The following is a 27,327-nucleotide window of genomic DNA, read 5'->3' as shown; positions in this document are numbered from 1 at the left end:
ATGCTACTGTTATTTTGTTGTGTCTATTGTAAATGTGATTGGGTTACTGATTTAGTTTTCAGCTTGAACATTATTGGTATATAGAAATGCTACTGATTTTTGTACATTGTTTTCGTATCCTGAAACTTTACTGAAGTCATTTATAAAGTCTAGGAGTCTTTTGGAGAAGTCTTTGGGGTTTTCTAAATATAAGATTATGTCATCAGGGAAGAAAGATAATTTAACTTTCTCTTTCATAATGTGGTAGCTTTTATTTATTTGTCTTCCTTTATTCCTCTGGCTAGGCCTAAGGACTGCATTTTTAGGATCACTAGTCAAAATTATTCTCTTCAAATTTACAGGAGAGCAAAAAACACACAGAATTTGTTTAATATGCTAATCCCATAGCTTTTCCCCTGTACAGTCTCTGTTATAAATGTGGGTTATCCTACCAATTTATATTTTTTTCCAAACGCTCCTAGTGATTCTTATGATGAAATAAGATTTTAGAAACAAATCTAAATACCTGGATGGAGAAAAGGAGAATAATGAAATGATTCACCCTATTTATTACAACTCCATATACCTGAAGCCACTGAAGCACAGATGGTAACACTTTTACTGTGCTGACACCTTTACAAATTGGACCATCCTCATTTATCTCATAGGCTTGCATTTCTGTCATAGTAGGGCTGTGGATTATTATTTGAAATGCGTGGATAAAAATTACTTAGGAATTCAGTCCTTGAACACTGAGCAATCAAAACAACGGCTGTAACTATTACTCATCTTTGAAGACAGAAGGTTTATGTTTTGGAAAAGGATGATTAACTTTGATGTTTTTAATTAGAACTGTCTATAGTCAATAAATTGGGATTTTTATCAAGAGAACACATATATTTCTTAGTGCAATTTTATTATAAGATACTCTTTAAATAAGCATTACCTACAATTGTTTAAATTATTTTCAGATTTCACACATCTTTCTCTATCAATAGAAAACCTTTAAAAATATTTTAATGCCATGCACCTGCATAGTCTCATTCATAAATATCAAGATTCTTATGTATTATTTTGCTTCCGATATGGATTGATCTAAGTGTATGATGAACAATGTTCATTTTGAAAATAACTCAAAGTTCAAAAGTAAAACTCTACCTACATATTACGTAACATGAAAGCATATTTTATTTCTTCTTGATATGTGAGAACTGAATGCCGATTAAGGAAGAAATTACTGCCCCAAAACTCTCACAAAATTACAATAAGGTAGAGGATTTAAAATTGATTTTAGAAGACTTATGGATCACAAACTGAAAGGAATAATGTACAGTGTCACTAAATATTTCCTCTATCAAAAAGCTTAAAATATGTATTATTTATATTTCCTCTTAGAGAAACTGCTGAACTTCATGATTCTAACAGCTGCTGTGTAATTCTTGTATTTTTGTCATTCCTAAACTTCATAATCTGCAGTGCCTAAGGCAATATCAACGTGGACAAATGGCAAATCTAATTAGATATGACTCTAATACAATGTTGCACAAGGTAAACTGAGTGTATTTTCTGTGTAAATGTAATATTTCCACAGCTCCTACAAGAATAAGTAGGCCCCAATATAATATAATACAATTTTTCTATGAAACAAGTGTGAGTTTCTGAAGGAATTTTTCATAATTCTCAGGAATGTCATTAGAGTCAGCAAACAGTTTCAAATAAGGGTGAATATCCATTTCTAGTAAAATAGCAGAATTGCAAAACTAGAGAAAAAACTCCGAAAAGCCCATAAATTTAACAGTATAACCTAGAGCAGTTTAAATACAAGATATTTTATCTACATGTGAATGTTTCAGACATAGTAGAGGTTTATTTATTGATATTTTAAAACCAATAGAAACATGGCAAAAATGCTTACATGTCAAATTAACGCATCTGAGAATGTGACCTCTAATAAATTAGAACAAAATTATGAATAAAAATAAAAAGTTAAATATTTGGATGAATAATATTACTAAGCACCTAAAACATAACCCTTGATATACTACTAAATCTTATTTGTTATTTTGATAGATTTTCACTAAAACACAAGAGTTTTGTTGCCTACATAAACAGTATATAATGAACGCCATTCATATCTTTAAGAATGTTTCATTATGACCATTTTGTAGACATGTTAAGAATGTTTCTCTGGACAGAGTATACAAGACTAGTATAGTCTAGGATTAAGTGAGAAAATAAGTTAGAGTAATTGAATTAAAATTTATCTTCAGCCATAATGGAGTTTTTGGCACTGAAAACTGGACAAAATATATTAAAATATATTAAATTTTTACTCAAGCAGAATAGAACTGCAATGCCTCAGAATAGAGAAACTCACAAAGTGATGGCCATGATTACTCTGTTTTCTGCTTATGGACAAACTGCAACACAGAGAGGTGGAACCTGAGCACAGAATGGTGGTTAGACTAAGCTCGGGAGGCAAAAATCAAAATTACAGGATAGCTGTAGATTTGGGGTATTTTTCCTTCACATAAGCAATAATTCGGACATTTTATACATCATCTGTTAATATCCTACACAACTAATATTTTTGGAAATTTACAGTGGAAAATGCTGGTATGTGATCATCTTTCTGGTTGGATTGTAATTTCACAGGATGCCCCATTGTTAAGCAGAGGGGCTTCTCTATTGTCCTCTAAGGAACAATTTCCTCCTCTGTGTATGGAAGTCTGTGTCTGCTTTGAATGCCACTGCATCTTCTGTTATCATAATTAGCAGTCCTCTCCCAAACTCAGATTAATCAAGTTCAAATTATCTCTATTTTTGGATCTCTAAGAATGAGCTACTTGTATTATTACCAATTTTCTCCTATTTATTGATAATTCTTATTATTTTTGAACTGATCTGAGACTGGAAATTTTTGAACTTCTGAACATTTTTAATTGCACAATCAGCCACTGTTTACCATGGCTATCCTCCTAAACCTGCCTTAATTCCAGGGTATATGTCTAATGGCACACCCTTTTATTTGTGTAACTTGACAAAAATAGCATATCTGAGTCAAGAATCCCAAGATTTTACAGCTCTTTCTCTTAGCTACTTTATTTATTTATTTATTTTTACTAATACTGTATGCTTCACGAATATTTTCCATATAAATTAATCATGGACACCAGATTTAACACAGGCCCTTCTGTTTTCATTTTCTATTACTTCCCTATTTTACCTTTATTCCTCTCATTATTCATTCCTTCTGTTTAAGTTTGAGATGGTCATTTTTGAAATAGATTTTACTTATGTGTAATAGATAAAGATTAGTTCTTTGCTAAGTGATTGATAGAGAGAATGGCAATGATTAACCTTGGAAACCACTCAGTCTAGGAAGGAGATATTCCTGCTTGTGGCCATGAGGTATGAATGGAATCCAGAAGTGTCTGTTGTCATTACAGAGCTTGTGAGAGGTATAAACATGCTACACATCCACAACTCTTCCTCTTACTTCCCCTCTTACAACTGCTTCCTTCCATCTACTGTCATAGGTCCTCATTGCCCCATTGGAAATCTCCTTTAGCCCTTGAATCTTAAGTATGGCAGTGTTAAAAGTGAAAAACTACTCATTTAGATAGTTTTACAAGATAACTCAGAAGAAGGTGGATACATTTCAGAATGTCTTATAATAATGTAGTTATTAAGTCTAGTTATGAAACAGAGATATGAAAAATCAGTACAGCAACTAATAGCAACTGCTATTCAGTCAGAACCTCCTTCATACTAAAGTGCAAGATAGCTTCTACTCAAGGAAACTAGTTCTAAATAGTCTGGCACAAAATTGGATCAATTTTGTATGAAAGCTTTTTCATATTTTCTCTGTTTTGCATCAGCACTCTGACCATTAAAGTTCATGATATAATATTCTATAAAGCAAATTTCTATTTTGGAGTTTGCCTCAAAATTTCTAATTTTATTTTTAAGTCTATACTTATTCTGCTCCTGTTTTCCTTACTAAAACACACAGAACTGTACAAAGAGTTAGGGGCAAGAGTAAAATTATTTGGATCATCTCTGTCTTTCAGCCAATATTATTGTCCGTTGTTGGTAAAAGATGTAGGATATGGGTTGACATATGTTGGGATAGACCACAGGACTAATACATACCATTAAATAGAATAGGCTTAGCCAGAAACAGCCCTCAGAATTTGTTGGTCAGGGCACAATCAGTGATCCATAGTTTGGACACTGAGGGATTACAGAATATGACCAAAACATTAAAATAGGCCATCCACGAAGGGGAAATACAGAGAGAAGTGCTAACAAACGTGGATCATAAACCTGAGCACCACCATGAAGCTCTTCTAATGGAGTAGCTTCGGAATGCAGAAACAAAAGGGAACTTAAAAAGAAAGAAAATGAAAAGGATGCAATTCCTCCCACATTCTTTGGCTCATGTGGTCTCTTTTCAGTCCTCTAGCTAGAAAGAGGAGACTTTCTTTTAGAGTTTTTGCTGTGTTCACCCCTGATGCAGTTCTGAGAATTGGCACCCCCTTTATGTCAAAATAGTAAGATAAAAGTGAGAAAAAGAGTTGTGATACTCAAAACTTTATGGTTCATTATTTTATATTTCACTTTCTTCCATGATCTGCCTGTTGTCAGCTTTTCATAGTCCTCTGGTAGATGCTCTTCATGTTATGTTCTGATATTTTAGTTGTAATAACTGTGAGAAACAGGCTCTAGGGATCTTTCTCCTGGCAAGGCTGCCAATCCCAAGATGAATGTATCAAATATAATAGCATTTGCATAGACCAGCAACACAAATAATAATATAAACTCATCTTGGTTTAATGACTTAGGAAAAACTAAATGGAGAAAAATAAAACTAAATTTGGAAAGCATGCCTTATATAAATATGAACTACAGATTAAATAAGACCTAATTGTGATTTACAAATCTGAAAACAGAATGAATAATAAGGGTGATATCATTGTGTCATAGGGTAGGAAAGTATTTCTATATACTCTGAAATTACAATCCCTAAACTAGCAACCAAAAAAAAATGAATATATCAAAACTAAGAATTTTTTAAAAACAAAACAAAGCACATTATGGACAGAAATATCAGAAAGGAACACTTTGATAAAATACTCTTATTGTGTAAAACTGAGAATGAATGAGAATATACAAGGGACTCCTGAAAAGTAACTAGAAAAATACTGGAACCACAATAGACAGGCAAAGAATATAATAGACAAGTTTTAGAAGAGGAACTCCAGAATGCTAAAAATCATATCAAGAGATGGTGAAATCCTTTCATAATCAGAGCAAAGCACAGTAAAATAATAATAGATTTTACTTACGCTTATTAGACTAGTAAAGATTAAAAATGTGATGAATTAAATAGTACGAATCTTCATGCACTGATGGAGCAGCTCTCCTGGAAAGTAACCTGGCAGTATTTATTTAAATTAAGAATATGCATGATTTATTTCATTACTCAGTATGTATTTCAAAGTAATTCTAACACTGGTCCACAAAAGGACCCAGTATTCTATATGGCATTCTTTGTGACATTGGAAGTTGCAGTTAATCAGTCCACTTTCAGAAGAGTATATGAGGTATACATAGAATATATGAAAAATGACTTATGAGGTGATTGAAAGAAATGTATTCAATGTACTTCAATCATATAATATGATTGAAGCATAGAAATATATTTGAGAAAAAATAAGGTATATGTTTTACACATACATCTAAATATATATATAATATATATAAAAAACCATATACACAAATTTGAAATTTAACACATTTCAAAATAACACACATAAAGTAAAATATTCAACATATTAGAACTATTGCCATTGGGCTCATGAGGAGCATGGGAAAGGAAGTGACATAGAATAAATAAATACATCCAGAAATATCTTAATAACACAAGCTACACATCATTTTATGGTTTCTCTTGCATTCTGAAACATAATTAGCTCAACCTTCAATACTGAAGAATTATAAATGCACAACAACAAACACACTTGTCATATGAATGTATAGTATTTTGGAGGAGAGAGGGTAATAATAGATGTTTACTTGACTTAGGGAACTCCTGTTAATCTTTCCTAGAGCATCTTTGATCTGTGTTTTGGATAAAAGAAAAACATATCATTGATGTGAGAAAATTTTCCAAAAAGAAATGTCTGAATGAATGATATAGTAGTTTTATTTCTTTTTTTGTAGCCTCTCCATATTATAGCATAAATTGATGCTGGTGTAATGCTGGTTGGACCAGGTGAATAAGAAATAGCAACAATTCTAGATGTATTGGTAAGTCATTTGTTTGAAGGAAGGTGGGAAATAAATCCAACAAGGGTTCAGAGACTTGCCACCATAGAAGCTTTCTGTAGATCCAGTGGTGAGGGGCTTGTGGAGATACCTTTCCTATGTGAGGAAGGAATTATTTTTCTCTTTTTTCCTGCCTTTCTGTGGGCTAGTGAACATTTGGTGGGGGTCAGTCTTGGTTTATTAACAGTATTTTTGACTGTATCTCTTTGTATACTTCCCATCACAGTTGCTTTGTATATCATTCACAGGTGACTTATAACATTCTATCAGTAACAATTACCATGTCAAGTGGAATGTGGAGACTTAATTTCTATTTAGGTACCTTTATTTTTCCTGAGACACTACTACTATCTCAGATAGTGTTAAAAATCTTTGTTTCAATCATCAAATACAATTATAAAACTAAAGAGGAAAATATAGTGTGTTATATGTATTCATATTTCCAAACTTTCTATCATCTTTTTTCCTTCCTTGATGTTCTAAGTAAACTTTTGTATCATATCATTCCTGAATGAAGAGCATTCTTTAGCCAATCATTAAAATTAGGACTCCCAGGGACAAATTATTTTAGCTTTCCTTAACCATAGAATGTAATTGCCACCTATGATAAGCCCATGGCCAATATGAGACTCAACAGTGAAAAACGAAAAGCTTCTTCTAACATCAAAAACAAAACCAGAATGCCCACTTTCTCTACTTCTATTCACTCAGGTACTGGAAGTCCTAGTGAGAGCAATTTGGCAAGAAAAAGAAATAAAAGGAATCCAAAGTGGAAAGAAAGCAACAAAATTATCTGTTTGCAGATGACATAAACATATAGTAAAAATCCTTAAAACTCCACAAAAAACTTAGAATAAACAAATTTAGTAAATTTTCACGATGCAAAATAAACATACAAAGTCAGTTGTATTTTTATATGCTAACAATGAAGTACCAGAAAATGAGATATTAAAAATTCCATTTACAATAGCATCAAAAAGAACAATATACTTAGGAATAAACTTAACCAAGGAGAAGAAAGACTTGTTCATTAGTTTATTTTTTATCACTTATATTTTTCTGTTAAGGTTTTCTAAGTTTTTCATTTATTTCAAGAAAACATGCAATTGAATTTTGAAGCATTTTTATGATGACTGCTTTAAAGTTGTGGTCAGATAATTCCAATATCTGATTTGTCTTCTTGTGTTAGTTGATTTCCTTTTCTCATTTAAACTGTAATGTTTTTGATTACTAGATATCATAAGTGATTGCTTATTGTGTCCTAGACATGTTTTTGATTATATTTAGAGACTCTGGATCCTATTTAAACATTTTATTTTGGGGAGAAGTCACACCTTTTAGGTTAGTATGTAAGTATTGGCCTGCTTTGCTATGATGTATTTCCAATGGCAGGTTTATTTTTACTATTTGCAATGTTACTTTGGTCTGCTTGGTTTATCTGGTGCTGCCGATGCTCTTGCTGGTACTGCTGATACTGCCTGGGAAGGTAGAATGCATTTCCCCTCATCAGGCTGCTTGGTGACTCTAGGTAGGAAGGGGTGTGGAGAGGTCCCATTATCAGTGCCCTCTGACTTCACCATGTCCCTGGGCATGTGAAGAGGCTCTCGTGCCCTTGGGGGGGAAAAAAAAAAACAGGTTGTCTGGGTCGTGCTGTTATTTACTGTTGAGTCTCATTTATCTTTTGCCTATTCCACTAACTTGTTAGGTATTTCTGGGAGGGTGAGGAGTTTCTCGAGCACACAGGGTGAAGAGGCTTCCTGGACTGGGCCATTTGTTGTAACTGGATCCCTTTTTCTAGTTCCAAAAGACTTCTCAGTATTTTTGAATGAGGGAGGAGAGTCTTGGAACATAAGGGTGAATAAACCCACACCCACAGTTATAGGAAATCCAATGAAGGCTAAGTAAAAAACATGAAGAAAACTATACCTAGTCTCATAAAAATAACTTCCTCAAAATCAAGGAGAAAATTTTAAAATGTGAAAAACTGGCTCTACTAGTTTTCCAGGGTTGCATTAATGAAGTACCACAGTCTGGGTGACTTAAACAATAGAAACTAATTTTTTCATAGTTCTGAAAAATAAAAGTCTGAGTTCAAGGTGTCAGCAGAAGTGATTTCATTCTGAGGCCCTTTTCCTTGGCCTATAGATGGCTGTCTTCTCTCTGTCTTCACATGGCCCTGTCTGTGTATTTCTGCTCCCAAATTTCTTCTTATAAGGATATCAGTCATACTGGATTAGAACCCATCGTGATGACCTCATTTAACCTTAATTAGTTCTTTAAAGATACTCCCTCCAAATACAGTCACCTTTTTAGGTACTGGGACCTAAAATATCAGCATATGAATTTTTAAGACACAATTCAACACATACACAAGGAGAACACAATCCAAAGGCAAAGGACATGTTATACAGAAAGGGACAAAAGGCAGAGGGAGATATCACTTGTCAGAAACAAGGTAAGCAAGGATGTAGAGGAGAAGCACTGGAGAAGCACCCTTAAAAAACTGAAAGCAAAAAGACAAAACAAAAACCATCACCATAAAATTCTATGCCTACCACAAGTATCATTTAAAATTGAAACAACAGAAATTTTTTTTTCAGAAATAAAAGAACTGAAATAATTTATCACCAGGAGATCCACATTAAGAAATGCTAACATCTTTCAGGCTGAAGAAAAATAATGAAAGATGGAAGTTTTGATATATATATATATATATAAAATGAAGGAGAGTGAACCAGAATGACATAAGAGATATATATATATACACACACACACACACACACATATTTATATATACACAAACACACATATGCATATGAGTTTATCATATAATTTAAATCTTTTTAAAAATTAAATAACTGCAGGCTGAAGAAAATATATTCTGGGATTTATAACAAATTAAAAAGTAAAGGTACTGCAGTAATAGCAATAGTGACAGGAGACAGACAAATTCCTAGGCAGACAGGGACAGGTCCCTGTTGAAACCTGACCTTCGAGCCAAAGACAGCCTGAAGCCTAAAATCCTAACTGCGAGTTCTGGATAGAGTCCATGACTGGAGTGAGAACTTCCATTCCTGCCTTACCCTCTCTTTCTCGATTTGTTTCTTCTGGATGATGCCTTTTATCCAAATGAATGGTGCTTTTTCCAAAGACTGCCTATGGACCAATCAGCATTCATTTCTCCATTGTAAGCTCATAAAAACCCTGGACTCAACCACACAGACTGCTACCCACTTTTGTGTCCCCTCTCACAACTGAGAGTGTTCCTTCTGTTGCTCAATAGAATTCTTCTCTGCCTTACGCACTCTCTGGTGTCCACACACTTTATTCCTCTTGGTTGTAGGACACAAACCTGAAACCTGCCGAGCTATGGGCAGTGGGAATAAAAGAGAGCTGTTAACATGCTCCTGTCCACCAGCCTATGGGAGATAGAGAGCTGTAACATGCTATCATTCACTGAAATACAGGAGAAAGAGAGCTGTAGCATGTTCACTGAGCTATGGAAGTGAAGAACAGTGACATCTCTTGGGGGCTCAGACCTCAGGACTCCCCAAGCAGAAGCTGCAACATTCCTTGGGGCTTTGCAATTGCTGGCATCTCCAAGGTTTTAGGCACCACCAGGCTCCTCTTGTCTACACACCAGTGCCCAATGCAGAAGCTGCTTGTAGCATGCCCGGTCCAGCTGCGGGCTGAGTACCAAGCCACTGCAGGTGCAAGATCTGAGCAAGTGCAAGCTCAGTTCAGCCTGCTGGGCTGAGCAGGCAGAGAGAACCCAGCCACAGAGATTTCCAGCTGGTGAAGCAGCACCAAAGGAATCCTGTAACAATAACATAAAGGTGGACAGGAGGAGAAATGGAAATATGAGTTTGTTTACTATAGGTAAATATAGACTTACCATATGATCCAGATATTTCACCTCTAGGTATTTATCCAAGATAAACAAAAACATATGTTATAAAAAGATTTGTACATGAACATGTATGTTCATATCATCTTTATTTGTAGTAGGATAAAACAATACCTAGAAACAACCCAAATGTCCAACAAAATATGAATGAATATAGCAATACAATGGAATACTACTCAACAATAAAAAATAATTAACTATGGATTTATAAGATGCCACAGACGAATCTCAATGTTTCAAAATAATTAAGGGGAGTAAAATAATTGAGCCACAATCATAATCTCTAATTGCATTCATATAAAAGTCTGGAAAATCCAAACCAATATATAGTGAAGAAAAGCTGACAGTGGTTGGAAAAAGGGATGGGTAAAGGCTGAAAGGAGGAATTAAATAGGCAAGATAAAACTTCCATGGGCAATGGATATATTTGGCAATGGATAATAGTTTCATGGACATATGCCAAAAGGCATAAATCCAGCACTTTAAATAAGTAGAGCTCATAAAACCATAGTAATTTGCTTTCAAAAAAAAAAAATGGAGCCTTATTTACCCACAATTGTCACTTGTACCAAATCAGCATATTTAAATATTATTTTAAAAATAATCTCAGCCTCTGATAAGTTTACAAATTCTTAATCACAAGCATCTGTGTATGGGTATTTAGGTGGATAATGCAGCTGATATGATATATTTATTAAGCCCAGTGAGCAATGTTAACAACAATTATACTCTTCATTTTAATAGAATGTTTATGTTTGATGTTTAAATAATTTCATTATCAAGATGAATAATAGGATTGACTTTGACAACTTTCTTAATTACTGATTTTGACAGGAAGCCAACGCTAATTAGAATTTCATTTTTAAAAAATGAATACATTGTTTGTAATCAGCCAAACATCCCTCAATTAAATCAGAGTTCTAATATTGCCCAAGTTGTCATTTTAATTACAGCATAATATATGTAGAGAATAAGTATGTATTTTAATTTTAAAATGTGACTTTTAAATGAACTAATTTATAGATGAATTTTTGGTAGTCTACTGCAATTTCTGCTATATGTGATAGAGATATAAAAATCATTTTAGCATTTAAGTTTCTAAAAATTAAACTTTTCTAATTGTATTTGAAATAAAAACGTTTTTCTTCCTATGGGAATAGGACATTACAATATGCACTACAAAAACCAAAAGCTTTTGTGATCCTCTATGTCTGACCCGTGGGTCACAAGTTGACAATGTTTCCAATTTTCACCCCTCCTCCTGCCAACCTGTAGACCCTAGGGTTCCTAGTTCATTTCAAATGGTTGAGTCTGGGCTTCATTTTTGAAGGAACTACTCATTTCAATCTGTTCTCTTCGTCCATGCCAACAGTTAGTTGACATTTCCTCATGATGAAACTGAGAATCAGAGTAACTCTTCTTGGAGGCCTCCGACAATTGTAAATAACCCTTTCTTTCCAGGAGTCCCTTTGTGTGCCATTGGGATTATATTTCTTATATTCGAAGCTGGGTATTAAGTTGCCTCCCCACCAAAAAACAGTGACTTTCACCTTAGGGTTGGTTGTAAGACTCCTTCTAGTGTTTAAGGAAATACTGTGTTAGTTCTGGAAGCTATCCGGATTAGGCAGTATTGGAATTGTCCTTGTTGTTGTCCATGGTGGTATCTAGGCGATCTTTAATGTAACCCACTGTACCTGTATTAATGCTTTGGACTTGGTAGAAAAGTTAATACAAAAACTACAGTAGAATGCCACCTGACTTTCTAAGGTAGACACTGTTAGCTTTATGGGGTTTATTCAACTGGGAATATGGAGGACAGTGCTGAAGTCAATAATTCATTTGGCTGTTAGGGGGTTCTGTTAATAGTAGCTTTAGTTAAATGCTGCATAACACAAATTAAACTGATTTAGCCCTAGCCCCTGGCAGTCATATCAATCAGAGTCAAAGTGGCAGGCAGATGGTACACTTGTGAGAAAATTCATCAGTAGTTAAATGGTATAGAAATGAGTGTCGGGTATTAATGGGAGACAATTTTCTATGAGTCTTTTTCATTTGTGCATGACTTTATCATACTGTGTTTTTGGACCGTCTTTTCAGTTATATTTGTAAGGTAAACAGCACTGGAAGATACAGTGGCTCATTCCAGGGTGGAGGATGCATGGATTTCCTGAGAAGTTTAACAAAGATATGTCATTCCAAGGCAAAGATTAGGTGGTTTGCAAGCACCCTGATTTGAAAGATTGGTGGTTTTTCATACTGTACCCTGAGTAATAAAGTTCCTTATAAGTGACCTAGGAGTCTCATGTTCTTTGCCAGAATTATGAAACTTTGTCAGGGTAACTATTTATTTTGCAAGCAGGGTAAAAATTTCAGACATTTTACATTTCTTAGCAACCTTCCCACAGTGTGTAATCAAAGCATTAATTCCTGAGGCCAGATTGGTGATTCTTTACACAAGGAAACAAAAGTGACTGGAAAGCAGTCATAGCTACTTATGTTTAATTGTACATTTGTTGTGTCAGGCCATGGAAACACTAACCCCCGTGGATCCAGAGTCTTTTTCACAAATCCAAAGTTTGACGTTTTCATTTCCTGTGTATACAGTCACTCTAACAAATAGCCATAAGTCCCCTGGGGGAAGGATGCAGGGAATCATCACAGTGTTTGTTTACCATGACTTTGTAGGTCCTTTTCTCTGGGGACCTGGTCATCTTTTGAGTCAATCAATTTAAGGTATGAAAACTCAGATCTGAATTGGCATAAAGCTTCTGACTTTAAATTGAGGTGTCTATCAATTGTACAGTCTCTTCCTTTATATAGATTAAGCAAACCCTTTGCCAATTTCTTCTCTATCTTGTCTCTATGGAAACCATATTACACTTACCATCCCTGGATATCTCTAAAGGTTAGTCACCTGCCTGTGACTAAGATCTTGCTACTCCTTGCAACAGTTGCAAACAGCTTGCTACTGATGGTTAAGCACTATCATTATCACCTCCTTTATGTCATGCCCTTTGCTATCTGGATGGTCACTTCTGTATTAGTATCTCCTTCCAAGTTGCCTGCAGACAACATCCTCCACTTCTCAATTAATTCCAGTACCTTTCTCACCCAGGTATCTCCTACCAACTATGATTTGTCTTCAGTAAACCATAGTCAGTTGGTAGGCTCTTGATGTTACATGGTATCCACTAAAACATGTTCAGTTTTGTATGGCTTTTTTTGAATATTTCTTCAACTTGCCACAATAGTTCTATTATTTCTGTTTACTTAGGGTGGATCATTACTTTCTCTAGGCTTCACAGGGATTTGCTAGCAGCATAATGATGCTATCTTCTGGCATCCTTATCAGGATGTTTATTTTCTTATCACAGGAGATTTCTTCCATGTTTATAAAATTCACCAAATTTTATGTTCTGCCCTTCTTGTTCTAGCTCTTACCAGATCCATTCTCTCCCAGCTCATACAAGTACATGTGGACTTACTCCTACAGATCTTTAATGATATAGTATCATTCCTCCTTCAGGTAACATAGCAATTTATTTATCAAGTTACGTTGTGAACAATCCTGTTTTGTTGATCTTCTGGCCATGAGGGGGAGCAGAGACTTATGCTGGGGGAGGCATGCTGTCTTGAGAGGCAGAGGAGTGGGCTGCTTCTGAAGATCCTATGAGGGAAACAAGTCTAGGTTTTCAAAATTTTCTAGTGCATCTACCCCAGTTTCTCAAGTTCATGTCTCAGGATCCCAGTCCTTCCGAATCAAAACCCTTACAATGGGATAAGCAGACTTGCTGTATTTGAAATTTTAATCTTATCTTTCTCTCCATTGCTCTGAAGGTAGATTGTGATAGAATGTGCAGGTCTTATGTTAACCTGGAATTAGAGATACAATTTAAAATAGGGGCAGGAGATACAAGTCAGTGTCTCCCCACACACTAATAGGAACTGTGGGAGATGGAGTTTGAGCATAGGCTTCTGAGGGAGGTGTCTGGTAATTAGATTCCAAGATGAATAGGGTTATAGCAAATAAATTTGGCTCATCTCCAGATATTGTAGATGTAAAATTTAAGCAGGTGGGAGCAGAGCTTATTTAGATTTTATTAGTAATTTGAGGAAGAGGGAAATACTTCAGTGTCACTGATGGAGGCCAAATTGTCAGAGACTGGGCTAGTCATTCTAGCCATTTGTTCCAAAATAAAGAGAAACAGTGAGATACAATTAGAGCACCAGCCAGTTTCCAAACATTGGACCAGCAGGAACAAAGCAGGAGCTCTTCTATTTCATTGTGGCTCCATTCTTCTTTTCTTCCCTTACTGCCTGCAGATCTTTTTTTTTTCTTTCTTTCTCTTTTTTCTCTTTTAGCTTCTTTGTTTCTGCAGTATGCTTTGATAGATAAAACATTTAGTTCACAAGATATATAGAATAAAAAAGGATAGCTACATTACATAGAAACTATGAGTGATTAATATTGGTCAGGTGAGGAATTAAAAACCATTATCACTAATTCCTACAGAGCTTCAATTTAGAAAACTGAATTTCTGTTGTTATTGTATCCAGATGGTATCTCATTGGTATGTGGAGAAGAATAGATTAGGCCGCAAGTGCCTAGCTGAACACCTATGAAAAACTGATGTCGGGCAAAAGTAGAACCAAGGGTAATAATCATTCACTTACTAACATGGAAAAATCTGCTCCACATCAAGGAGAATGATGGCTATGAATATTTTTACTGAAATATATTATCAGTAGAAGAAAGTGGATATGGACAATAGAAGAAGATATATGTGAGAGAATGCCAGAGACTCTAAAGGAACAATCATTTAATTTATTGTTTACTTATTAACATATTTAAGATAATTCAATGGAATTAGTTCCTTATTTGATCAAGAGGAGGATGTGAATAACAATGCTTTAAGATGAAAGAGATGTATGTTTAAACAATATTAGCAATTAAGCAAAATGTTCATATTAAAACCAATAGAGTTAGAAGTATATTTCCTTTATTCTTTTATTGACTTTCCCTCAGGAATAAACTAAGAACCATAAAGTCAGTAATTGCATGAACATTTCCATTTAATATCATAGGGGCTGTTGAATTCTCAGCAACTGGATTACCTTTCTGAAACTTGGAGAATAATATGGATATAAAGATGACTGTTTTCTCCTTATTGAGTATACACAAACTAACAATGTATTATTAATTTAGATGACTATTCTCATAAAGCAATTTCCTTTAAACTTTTTTTGTAGTCAAAGCATTTCCCAATAATCGGATCTTAGAATCTGATACAAATTTAGAAAAAGATTGTATGACACTTTAGAAAAATTATAAACTTTCAGAAATAAGTCAGAGTCAATTATTTTATTTGGGAAGATAGCATCTTATTACAGAAGGAAATGAAAATTTCACATTATGGAAACAAAGAAACTAACTCAAAAAGGATGTGTGTCATGCACTATTATCAATAATAAGTCTCTGGAAAATGCCTATATATAGAACCTAGTCTTGATGATGGAATTACAAATATACGAACCTCTCTCTAGAGGGAATTAATGTAGACTTCTATAAAAGCAACATCTGCTCAGTTTCAAGAGCAGGGTGCCAGTGTGGCTGGATCACAGCCATCCAGAAGGACAGCAGATTATGAGGCCTGAGAAGAATCCTATGGCCAGAACATGTATGGCATTTTGGAACACAGTAAAGATTTCTGATTTTACATGAAGTGTAAAGATTGATTGTAGACATTGAAGAGTCACCACCAATCTGCATTTTGAAATGATTAGATTGTTGTATTGATAATAGATTGTAGGGGAAATACACTGTAAAATGTAAAAAGGGAGACCAATATGGTAGCTACTACATAGTCAGAAAAGCGACAATGGTGGCTTGGATTAAGATAGGAACAGTGGAATTGTTGACAAGTGATCAGACCTGGCCTATATTCTAAAGGCAGATGACCAGATATTCTGTTGCATTATAAAAAAGAGCAGTTAGGATGCTTCCAAGATCTTTGTCCTGAGCAACTGTGTGATTGAGATTAACAAATAATGAAATAAAGAATTTGGGGATGGGGTAGAATGGGGTTGAGATATCAAGATTTCTGTTTGGACGTGAATGCTTAGTGTAAAGATATATGAGCCTACAGCTTGGGGAAATATTAGAATGAGATAAAAATTTGGATTCAGCAAGATATATGTGATATTATAAGTAATAGGATTATACCAATGATGGAAGCATTATTGATTCCAGGCAAATCACAGTATTAGAATGTAGTAGTGATGAGAATAATTTGTAAGACTAAGCTTTAAAGTGCTCTACCTTGAAAGGCTGGTCTGGAAGAGGAGAGGATCCAGCAGAAATCACAGGAGGAAGCCACAGGAAGCCAACGCAAACCCCACAACTCTCTATTGTATAGTATAGAAACTATTTTCGAGTGTCATTGAATAGACACTATTGAATAGTGTCTTTACCTTCACATGTTTATTATAATGTTCATTATATATTCAACTGTTCACATTCTTAATATGTACATTAAAATATAAATTCTTTGATGGTAGGGAGCATGTCTCTTTAGCTCACCGCCTTATAGGGTCTCATTCCTACTCTAGTGTCCAGCATACCTAGGTACTAAAAAATAATTGTCCCCCTTTTCCACAACGGGTTTGCCGCCAGAATAGAGGTGTCATGAAAACTACCCCTAAAAGCCAAAATGGGAAAGGAAAAGACTCACATCAACATTGTCATCATCGGACACGTAGATTTGGGCAAGTTTATCACTACTGGCCATCTGATCTAAAAATGCAGTGGCATCGACAAAAGAATCATGGAGAAATTTGAGAAGGAGGCTGCTGAGATGGGAAAGGGCTCCTTCAAGTATGCCTGGGTCTTGGATAAACTGAATGCTGAGCATGAACGTGGTATCACCATTGATATCTCCTTGTGGAAATTTGAGACCAGTAAGTACTATTTGACTATCATTGATGCCCCAGGACACAGAGACTTCATCAAAAACATGATTACAGGGACATCTCAGGCTGACTCTGCTGTCCTGATTGTTGCTGCTGGTGTTGGTGAATTTGAAGGTAGCATCCCCAGGAATGGGCAGACCCAAGAGCATGCCCTCTGGCTTACACACTGGGGGTGAAACAACTAATTGTTGGTGTTAACAAAATTGATTCCACTGAGCCACCCTACAGCTAGAAGAGATACGAGGCAATCAATTCAGCACCTTAAAAAAATTGGCTACAACCCCGACACAATAGCATTTGTGCCAATTTCTGGTTGGAATGGTGACAACATGTTGGAGCCAACTGCTAACATACCTTGGTTCAAGGGATGGAAAGTCACCCATAAGGATGGCAATGTCAGTGGAACCATGCTGCTTGAGGCTCTGGACTGCATCCTACCACCAAATCGTCCAACTAAAAAGCTCTTGTGCCTGCCTCCCCAGGATGTCTACAAAATTGGTGGTATTGGTACTGTTCCTGTTGGCCGAGTGGAGACTGGTGTTCTCAAACCTGGTATGGTGGTCACCTTTGCTCCAGTCAGTATTACAACTGAAGTAAAATCTGTCAAAATGCACCACGAAGCTTTGAGTGAAGCTCTTCCTGGGGACAGTGTGGGCTTCAATGTCAACAATGTGTCTGTCAAGGACGTTTGTTGTGGCAGTGTTGCTGGTGACAGCAAAAACGACCCACCAGTGGAAGCAGCTGGCTTCACTGCTCAGGTGATTATCCTGAACCATCCAGGCCAAATCAGCGCTGGCTGTGCCCCTGCACTGGATAGCCACATGGTTCACGTTGCATGCAAGTTTGCTGAGCTGAAGGAAAAGATTGATCGCCGTTCTGGTAAAAAGCTGGAAGATGGCCCTAAATTCTCGAAGTCTGGTGATGCTGCCATCATTGATATGGTTCCTGGCAAGCACATTTGTGTTGAGAGTTTCTCAGACTATCCACCTCTGGGTGGCTTTGCTGTTCATGATATGAGACAGACAATTGCTGTGGGTGTCATCAAAGTTGTGGACAAGAAGGCTGCTGGAGATGGCAAAGTCACCTAGTCTGCCCAGAAGGCTCAGAAGGCTAAATGAATATTATCCCTAATACCCGCCACCCCGGGTTTAATCAGTGGTGGAGGAATGGTATCAGGGCTGTTTGTTTAAACTGGCCATTTAAGTTTAATAGTAGAGGACTGGTTAATGATAACAATGCATCGTAAAATCTTCAGAAGGAAAGGAAAATGTTTTGAGTACCACTTTGATTCTCTTCTTTGCGTGTGGCAGTTTTAAGTTATTCGTTTGTAAAATCAGTATTTTTTTTCTTTTTTTTTAAATTATACTTTAAGTTCTGGGATACATGTGCAGAAAAGTGCAGGTTTTTTCCATAGGTATACACATACTTATTTATTTATTTATTTATTTATTTTGAGATGGAGTCTCCCTCTGTTGCCCAGGCTGGAGTGCAGTGACGCCATCTTGGCTCACCGCAAGCTCCGCCTCCTGGGTTCACGCCATTCTCCTGCCTCAGCCTCCCTAGTGGCTGGGACTACAGGTGCCCACCACCACGCCTGGCTCATTTTTTTGTATTTTTAAGTAGAGAGGGGGCTTCACTGTGTTAGTCAGGATGGTCTCCATCTCCCGACCTTGTGATCTGCCTGCCTCAGCCTCCCACAGTGCTGGGATTACAGGCGTGAGCCACCGCGCCCGGCCAGGTATGCACGTACTTTAATGGAAACAGCTTGAGCAAAAATCTGTCACAGAATTTTGAGACCCACTAAGAATGTTTAATGAGAAAAAAAATTATCCAATGATTAAATAAAATAAATACTTAGTAGAGTTTTTCATAAAAATATTTTTAAGTTTGTAATTTGAATGCTTTTAATATTTAACTTTTTTACAATGAATGTGAATATTTTATGTTAAAATATTTGTTCACACCTCCATTGGTTTCTTCAGTTCCATGTATTTTTTGATATTTAAAATTTTATGTACATTTATTATTTTCCATATATTTTTATTTTGTCTTGCTGAATTGTGTTTATTTTATTTTATTGTAAAAATTTACACAAACAGCTGGTATATTGGGACTTTATAAGTATTCTCTTTTTCATAGAGTTTTAATTATTTTACATTTATATAATTAATGTTTCTGGAGTACATCCTGAAGATAAATGTGTTATGAGAAGAAAAATGTGTTTTCTTTTTTCCTGTCAAAAAAAAAAAAAAAAAACCCTATCACCTTTGATACTTCTTTCTTCCAAGGTATGTATGAGTTTCAGACCTCTGATAACATTTTCAGAGGAAAATTATGTCATAAAGGAATAGATTTGAAAGCATGTAAGAATGTTATGAATCTTTGTGTTAGTGCCTAGGCTAAAAAGCTTCCCAAATAAAGAGGCTTTTGTTGGTTGATGTTCATTGGTTTGTGGTTGTTTCAACTTAGATTGACAGTTGTATACTGTCTGTGTGTGTGTGTGCGTGTGTGTGTATATATATATAATATATATATAATATGTATATAAATATACATTGTCATTATCCATTTTTGTTATTTTAATTTCAAGGATGCAAATATCAAAATTAAGCAATATATTTTCAGAATATTTGGTATATGTAAAAGATAGTGGCAGAAAAATTATACTGATAATTTTAAAGCCATCTTTGTTCATTTTAGGGAAAATTAAACTGTATACTGCTTTAAAATATATCCAGAAGTTTTCAACATCCAATGGAAGAACATATAATTAAGTATGATTTAGACTGTTTTAAACAATTAGTTTACAAGTATTGTTACTAAAAAGTTTATAAATTAATGATTCAATTTAATGTGAACATCCTTTGACTGTGTCAGAGTTGGGACACTACAAAATTCAGTTTATAATAATTTATGCAGTGTACGAAAAACACAAGTCACCTTTGCTTATTAGTAGGTCATTTTTCACTTTTTTAGATGAGCAAGAATAGCTTTAATGGATTTCCAAAATGCATAGTAGTTAGAGAAGCAAATTAGGTCATAATAAATAAATCAAGATTCTGATACTCTTATGATGTTTTCAAAGGTACAGATAACTCCTTATCCAGGGTTTTTAGGGGAAATGCAGCTGTTGATGAGTACTTTTTGGAAGATGTTATTACATAATTGCCACAATTATTAAAAGCCAAACAACCTAATAGTTAAGAGCCTAAAATCAAGGATGAGATAGCCTTCGTTCCGTTCCCAGTTCTGTCATTAGCTAGCTGCATAATTTGCAAAAATTACTGTGTCTCAGTTTCCTCATCTTTACAGATAAGGAAATAATAGTATCAGTTGACAGTGTTGATGCTGGGATTTAATTATTTTGTATGAGGGTGTTTAAATAGAACTATATGAGATTTTGCTACTATTAAAATTGAAATCAAATATTGAAATAATTTATGAAGAAGAAAAAAGATGTATTCACATTTAGATTCCATTTGGAAGAAATAACAAATTTCCTTTAATTGATTGTTAGTATGACTAAAAATTTATTTCACAAAGTTGCTGAAAACAAACATTTGTTAGAGTCTACAGTGTCATAGTGTTTGCTTTTTAAAATGTTAAGATTAAATCATATTCTTGATACTTTATTTTTTTCTAATTAATATTTTATATGAAGTGTTCTTCTATTAAATGGGTTGATGTCTTCACCATAAAATATGAATAGAATAGCTATCTTGTCATTTCTTTTTTTCCTTCCTTTTAGTTTTTAATGTTTATGGGTATATAGTAGATACATATATTTATGGGAAACATGGGGTATTTTGATAGCTATACACTGTGCAATAATCACATCATGATAAATGGGATATTCATCAACTCAAGCATTCATAATTTCTTAGTGTTACAAACATTCCCATGGTAGCCTCTCTGTTATTTTAAACTGTACAACAAATTTAGCCACTGCTTTCCTATCAATCACTATAGCCATGCTGTTTTCCTATCAAATACTAGGTCTTATTCGTTGTATCTAACTATATTTTTGTACCTATTAACCAAAACTCAGAGTCCTATAAATTTTTGTCCTATCCCAATCGATTTTTGAGTACTTTCTCATTTTTGCCATAGCAAGGTATTTCATGCTAATCTTTTATCATCCATGCTCTACCCCCTTGGAAGAGCAATTTCTTCAAGAAGCTTTATTTCCTTTAAGAAGAGAATAATATTTAGAAATCTAGATCTGGTATTTGTATTTTCTTTGCTACTGGGATGTCAATTTCTCTAGACCATCTCAGCAGACAAGTAATTACATATGTTTTTAAATGTTTTATTGGCACGTACTCTTTGTTCATATTTATGGGGTACGGGTGATATTTTGATACATGCAGAGAATGTGTAATCATCAAGTCAGGGTATTTAGGCTATTCATCACCTCCAGCATTTATCATAGTTTTGTGTTGTGAATATTTCAAATCCTCTCTTCTAGATTATTTTGAAATGTACAATATATTGTTGTTAACTTCAGTCACCCTACTGTGCTATTGAACATTAGAACTTATTCCTCCTATCTAATTATATATTTGTGCTCATTAGCCTGCCTCACTTCATCCCCCAAACTTCCCCCCAACACACCCTTCGCAGATTCTGGTATCTATTGTTCTACTATCTACCTCCAAGAGATCAAATTGTTTAGCTCCCACACGTGAGTGAGAACATGTGATATTTGTCTTTCTGTGTCCTGTTTATTTCACTTAATACTATTTAAATATATGTATTAAACACCATAGATTACATATTAAAATTATCCAATAGTATGAAGATTCATTCCAGGAGTTTACTTTTTCCATATTTTTAATTTCTTTCTTTGTCCAACAATGATAAACATATCCCCCATTAGCTATAATATTTTTATTTAATATTATAATACAAATGAAGTACATGATTTAGATTCTCTAACCCATACTACTATGAGAAATTAATCTGCTATCTAGACTTAAACGTAAGTTTACAGTTCTTTGATCGTTAACCTAAAGCACGAGCAATTTTCAAGCTACTGTATTACATTTTCTGATTTCTGTTGGTCAAGGCAAGGCAAATCCAATGTAAACGGGAAGGAAATTTCACAAGTGCATGGATACAGAGAAGTGTGATGCATTGAGTGGAGGTATTGCTGCAACAATCTAGCACAATGTGTTCCTGTACCCAGTGATTAACAACTCCTCATGGGGAATATATAGTCACCCCTTCCTAAGATACCTAAAGTTTTACTTAATCATGGCGTCAGTCTCACCATACGTGATTTTGTGAGTACATCAAGTCTGGATGTAGGTGAGGCACTTCTGAGGTAGCTACTTGATATGGTTTGGCTCTGTGTCCCTGCTCAAATCTCACATTGAATTGTAATCCCCACCTGTCAGGGCAGGGACCTGGGGGAGGTGACAGGATCATGGGGGTGGTTTCCCTTATGCTGTTCTCATGATAGTGAGTGAATTCTCATGAGATCTGATGGTTTAAAAGTGTGTGGCAGTTTTTCCCCTCTCATTCTCTCTCTCTCCTGCTCCTTCTCGGTAAGACATGCCTTGTTTCCCTTTTGCCTTCTGCCATGGCTGTAAGTTTCCTGAGGCCTCTTCAGCCATGGGGAACTGTGAGTCAATTAAACCTCTTTTCTTTATAAATTATCCAGTCTCAGGTGGTTCTTTATAGCAGTATGAAAATGAACTAATACACTATTTATTCAATGACCCATGAAGTAAAATGTCAAGTTATCCAGCCCACATATGCCCAAACAATGATCTCACTCTGTGGTAAGAAGGATTTTAAGATGGCCCGTAAGATTCCCACATCCTGGTATACATGCCCTAAATAATCCCCTCTCATTTCATGTAAATTGGACCTATGACTATGATGAACTATATCTCTTATGAATAAGTTATTCATCAATTAACTTTTAGTTAACTGAAAGGAATGTTACCCTGAGTGGATCTGGTCTAAACAGGTGAGACATTTAAATGACAGGGATGCATTGAAGAGACGCACTCCTGCTGACATAGAAGGAAGCAAACTATATTTGTAAAGAAGACTATGTAGCAGGAAATTATAACTCGCCTCTTGGAGTGAGGCCTTTCATTTTATGATATGAGAAACTGAATTCTGCCAACAAACAGTGATTGTGGAAGAGACAGCTGAGCCTCAGAAGAAACCCAAGCCCCAGCCAACACTTGAGTTTAGCCTGGTGAGACTCTGAGCAGAGGCCTCAGCTAGGTGGACACCCAGACTCCTAACCCATGGACAGTGTGAGAAAATAAATTGTTTTGTGTTAGGGCGATGGGTCTGTGGTAATTAGCCCAGCTTTCTCTGTCATTTTTTATTCTACCTTTGGGCCTTCCTTCATTTTTTATGACGTGGTTCATATTTTCAGGAAAGCAACCCTCTGAGTCTACAGTATGCATTTCAAAAGTGGGGCCAGAGGCCTCATTTAATTTGAATTTCCTCCGTCCCTTAGAGTCCAAGCTGGAAGGAGTTTTAGTATGACATTTATTTAAATAACTTTGTTTTTTCAGTGAATTTGGGGAGGATTCATTCTATGCTCCAAAAGTCACATCCATAATTCATTTTATGACAAACTTCTCTCCTTTAAGAGTGTCAGTTTAATGTGTGACAATATTCATATGATTTTTTAGGAGCCAGTTTGTTAAGCTGGGAAGATCTATCAGGCATAGCCTTAAATGGTTTTGAGGTTTGAAGAAAAGGCCTTACTCTGACATCCTTGCTTTAACCTTTAGCTTGAGACTACTTATAAGTTCCAGAGATATGCTGTAAAACATATTGCCTATAGTTAATATATGGTATTGTGCACTTAATTTGTTAAGAGGGTATGTATATCTCATGCTAAATGTTCTGACCACAAAACATACACAAAGAACATTTCGAGGTGATAGTGGTTTTTTTTTACCTTGGTTATGGTGATGGCATGAGTTTATGCATATGTCCAAACTCATCAATTTCTATACATTAAATATATGCAGATATTTGTATATCAGTCATACTCAGATAAAGACGTTTTGAAAATCATTGCCAGGTTGAGAGACTGAGGATGAAAAGCTTTATTTTCCAAACCAACAAGTCATTGCATAGCTAAAAGAAGCCACATGTTACTTTGCATTTCTGCCAGAACATGTCTTTAGTCAGATACACCAGTCATTAGGTACAGTTAATGTCATCCAAGGTCCTACTGCAGGAATTATGTTGGCCAATTGTTCTGCCTTTACACACATGGGTTCTCACCATCCCAGCCTCCAACAGTGGTTTCCCCACAGCTCTGACAGAGACAGTAACAGTTTGCTGCAATTCCACAGCCTCAGACTTTGGGTCTCCTCCCTGCTTTTCTTCTCTAATATCAGTCTCCTAGCTTTTCTTCCAGCCTCCATCTGCCAGCTGACCTCAAAGCAAAGTCGCATGTTCTAACTTTTTGTTATGACAGCACACCAAGGTACTATTTCTATTTCAGATGTGCATTTGTAATTACACACATACACATAACATACACACACCAAAATTTAGTAGCGGAAAACACGGACAACATTATTGTCTCGTGATTCTATGAGTCAGCAATTTGAGCTGGACTCAATTGGATGTTTCTACTGTTGCGCTCTACAAGAGGCTCTCACATAGCTGCAGTCATGTGGTGGCTTATTTGAAGCTCGATGGCCTGAGGTGGCCACACTTCCATAGTAGGTGGTTAATGTTAGATGTTATCTGAGTAAAATGTCTACAGCTTATTAGCCTGGACTTCTTCACCTGTTGGAAATGTTTTTAGGGAATAAGTAAGTAAGTCCCAATGCAAAAAGAGTTTTTTAACATCTATTTTTGTATTACATTTGATTTTGTTCTATTGGACAAAGCAAGTCACATGGTCAAACTCAGGTTCAATGGGGAAGTGACTAGACAGGACATACATCGATAGATATAGAAAGGGTCATTGGGGCCACTACTCTGACAGCTTTCAGAGTCTGGGAATAAATAGGAATACCCTTTAATGGTAAGATGATGAGTTGAAAATGCTATGGCTCCTAGTGACACTATATAAAATTTCTGGTACCATGCCTGGATTTGTTATTTGTGTCTTTCAATGCAAACTGGACCGTCTGATTACCCTCAAGGAGGTCACCTTTGTTACAAAATATTTTTTTCTAGACCACCACCAAGTCTGATCTAATTTTTATCCTGATTTCCTATTGGTTTGCATTACTGAGGTCCAGCAATTATATCATTTGATTCCGTGTGAATTTCTAGAGGTAATCTCATTCTTTTGTACAACACTTTATTCCAAGGATGTCCTGATGTAACTAACTTTCTTCTGTTCCCTCAGGTGCAGAGTGCTTTTTCCACCAAAGAAGAGACATTTTACTCTTTGGGGTTATATTAATGACTGTGAGTATCTTCCCCCAAATAATTTATATTCTCTTTAGAAAGAAAGATTTCTGAGCAACTTCATATGATAATAAACCTAATTTAACTTTAAGAATCATATTTTCGAATAAGTAGGCTTGAAAGTATCCTTTCCTATTTCTGCCATGATTTCCTAATAAAAATTCTGAGCTACTGACCTACTTATAAGAATTAACTTGTAACATAAATCAGTCCAATCAATTCATGTCCTCAGTGTATCTCAAACTAAGTCAGAATAAAGGAGCCACTTTTGTCTTTAGTAATGTAGGTATTAGAAAATAATCCTTGAAATTCCACTAGTCATATCATCTTCTCCACACTGAGTGATGATGAGAGTTTGAGCACACAGAAAAATAATGAAGATAATATAGAGAAAAGAAAATTCTAATGACTTTGGAGTCATTTGTTCTGTTCAATTCCAGGGGTTACTATTTTTTTCTAGATACATTTTTCTAATAATTACACTTTTATATATTTGGAAATGTATTTTTCTCTGTTACTTGCAATGAACATTGTTCTTGATTAATATAAAAGCCCAATAAAATCGTTAATTCCAGGGATAAAGAATTCCACTAGAGAGATTATAGCAAGAAAAGTTTGATTATAATTATATATTACCTAAAACTAATGACATTTTTATGGTATATAAAAGGTTTATGTTTTCACATGGTATGTTCATTCTCATTTCATACCCTTTTTGCAGAATTCACCTCTCTGTCCTCCTCAATGCCATCTGTCTTTTATTTGGTCTCCCTGATGTTAGTCACGACGTCTGCTTAGAAGGATTTGTGTCTTACTTGGATATAGGTTCTATACTCAATGCTAGGGAACAATCATTGGCAAGATGTGTCTCCTTTACTCAAAGAGGTTTTATTGGTCTATGTTTGGAAAAGAGACATACAGTCATTAGAATGCAATATTGTGAAAGTTGACAAGGGAAATTCTTGGGGTTATGGGAATCTTCAATATCTTTATTGAGAAATACAGATATATACATTTATCAAATCTCATAAAATGATGAATTTGTAGTATTTTATTGTGTATAAATTATGCCTCAATAAAAGTTCATTGTAATGTGCTGAAAGAATAAATGATAAAGAAGCATATGTTTTCTGATGACAGTTTTGCACCAATTCCTTTTTATTTTTACTTTTCCTCCCTTTAGGTTTCTTACTATGGCCTTCGATAAATCGTAACTCCAGGCTTAAATTTGATCAAATATTCTTCTAGTGGGTCATGAGGCTATTGAGTGTCACAACAAAAGATTTCCATTTAATTTTGTAATATGCCTGATTGATAATAAGGAAAAAATATATTAAAAATGAAAACTAGGAAAAGATGTAAAGTCAGTGAGTAATTTTGGGAGATAATACAGGAAATAATTGATAAATAGTAAATTGAGACTGAGGAAATAAGAGTCAGAAAAACTATACAGGTTAAACTTCATTCTGTAAGTGTTTAAACTTTAGCTTAGGCAGTCTGCATTTTTGTTTTTGATCTATTTTACAGATAATCCTTTGAAAATTTATCATGATCTTTCCTTTAATAAAATAAGTAGAACTCAGAATACAATAAAGTAACTCCAAGTTAAAACTACAGCAATTTAACCACCATCTGGAAAAGTGACCCTGTCTATGACCTCCACAGTTACACTTTACTATGCTCCATGCTCTTTGATGTGGAGCTAGAACCTCACACCAAGAAGTGAT

General features: G+C 35.2%; 1 long non-coding RNA gene and 1 pseudogene across 1 annotated transcript in view; one reads left to right on the top strand and one right to left on the bottom strand.

Annotated features, from left to right (window-relative positions):
- LOC134808458 (uncharacterized) overlaps positions 1-27,327 on the bottom strand; it is a 191,524-nt gene that overhangs the window by 6,923 nt on the left and 157,274 nt on the right. The window lies entirely within an intron of this gene.
- On the top strand, positions 16,855-18,321 carry LOC457599 (putative elongation factor 1-alpha-like 3; annotated as a pseudogene).

This window comes from Pan troglodytes, chromosome 1 (assembly GCF_028858775.2).
Source record: "Pan troglodytes isolate AG18354 chromosome 1, NHGRI_mPanTro3-v2.0_pri, whole genome shotgun sequence".
In the NCBI taxonomy this organism is placed as follows: Eukaryota; Metazoa; Chordata; class Mammalia; order Primates; family Hominidae; genus Pan; species Pan troglodytes.
The sequence above is the reverse complement of the archived record's forward strand: the minus strand, read 5'-3'. Positions and strand labels throughout refer to the sequence as shown.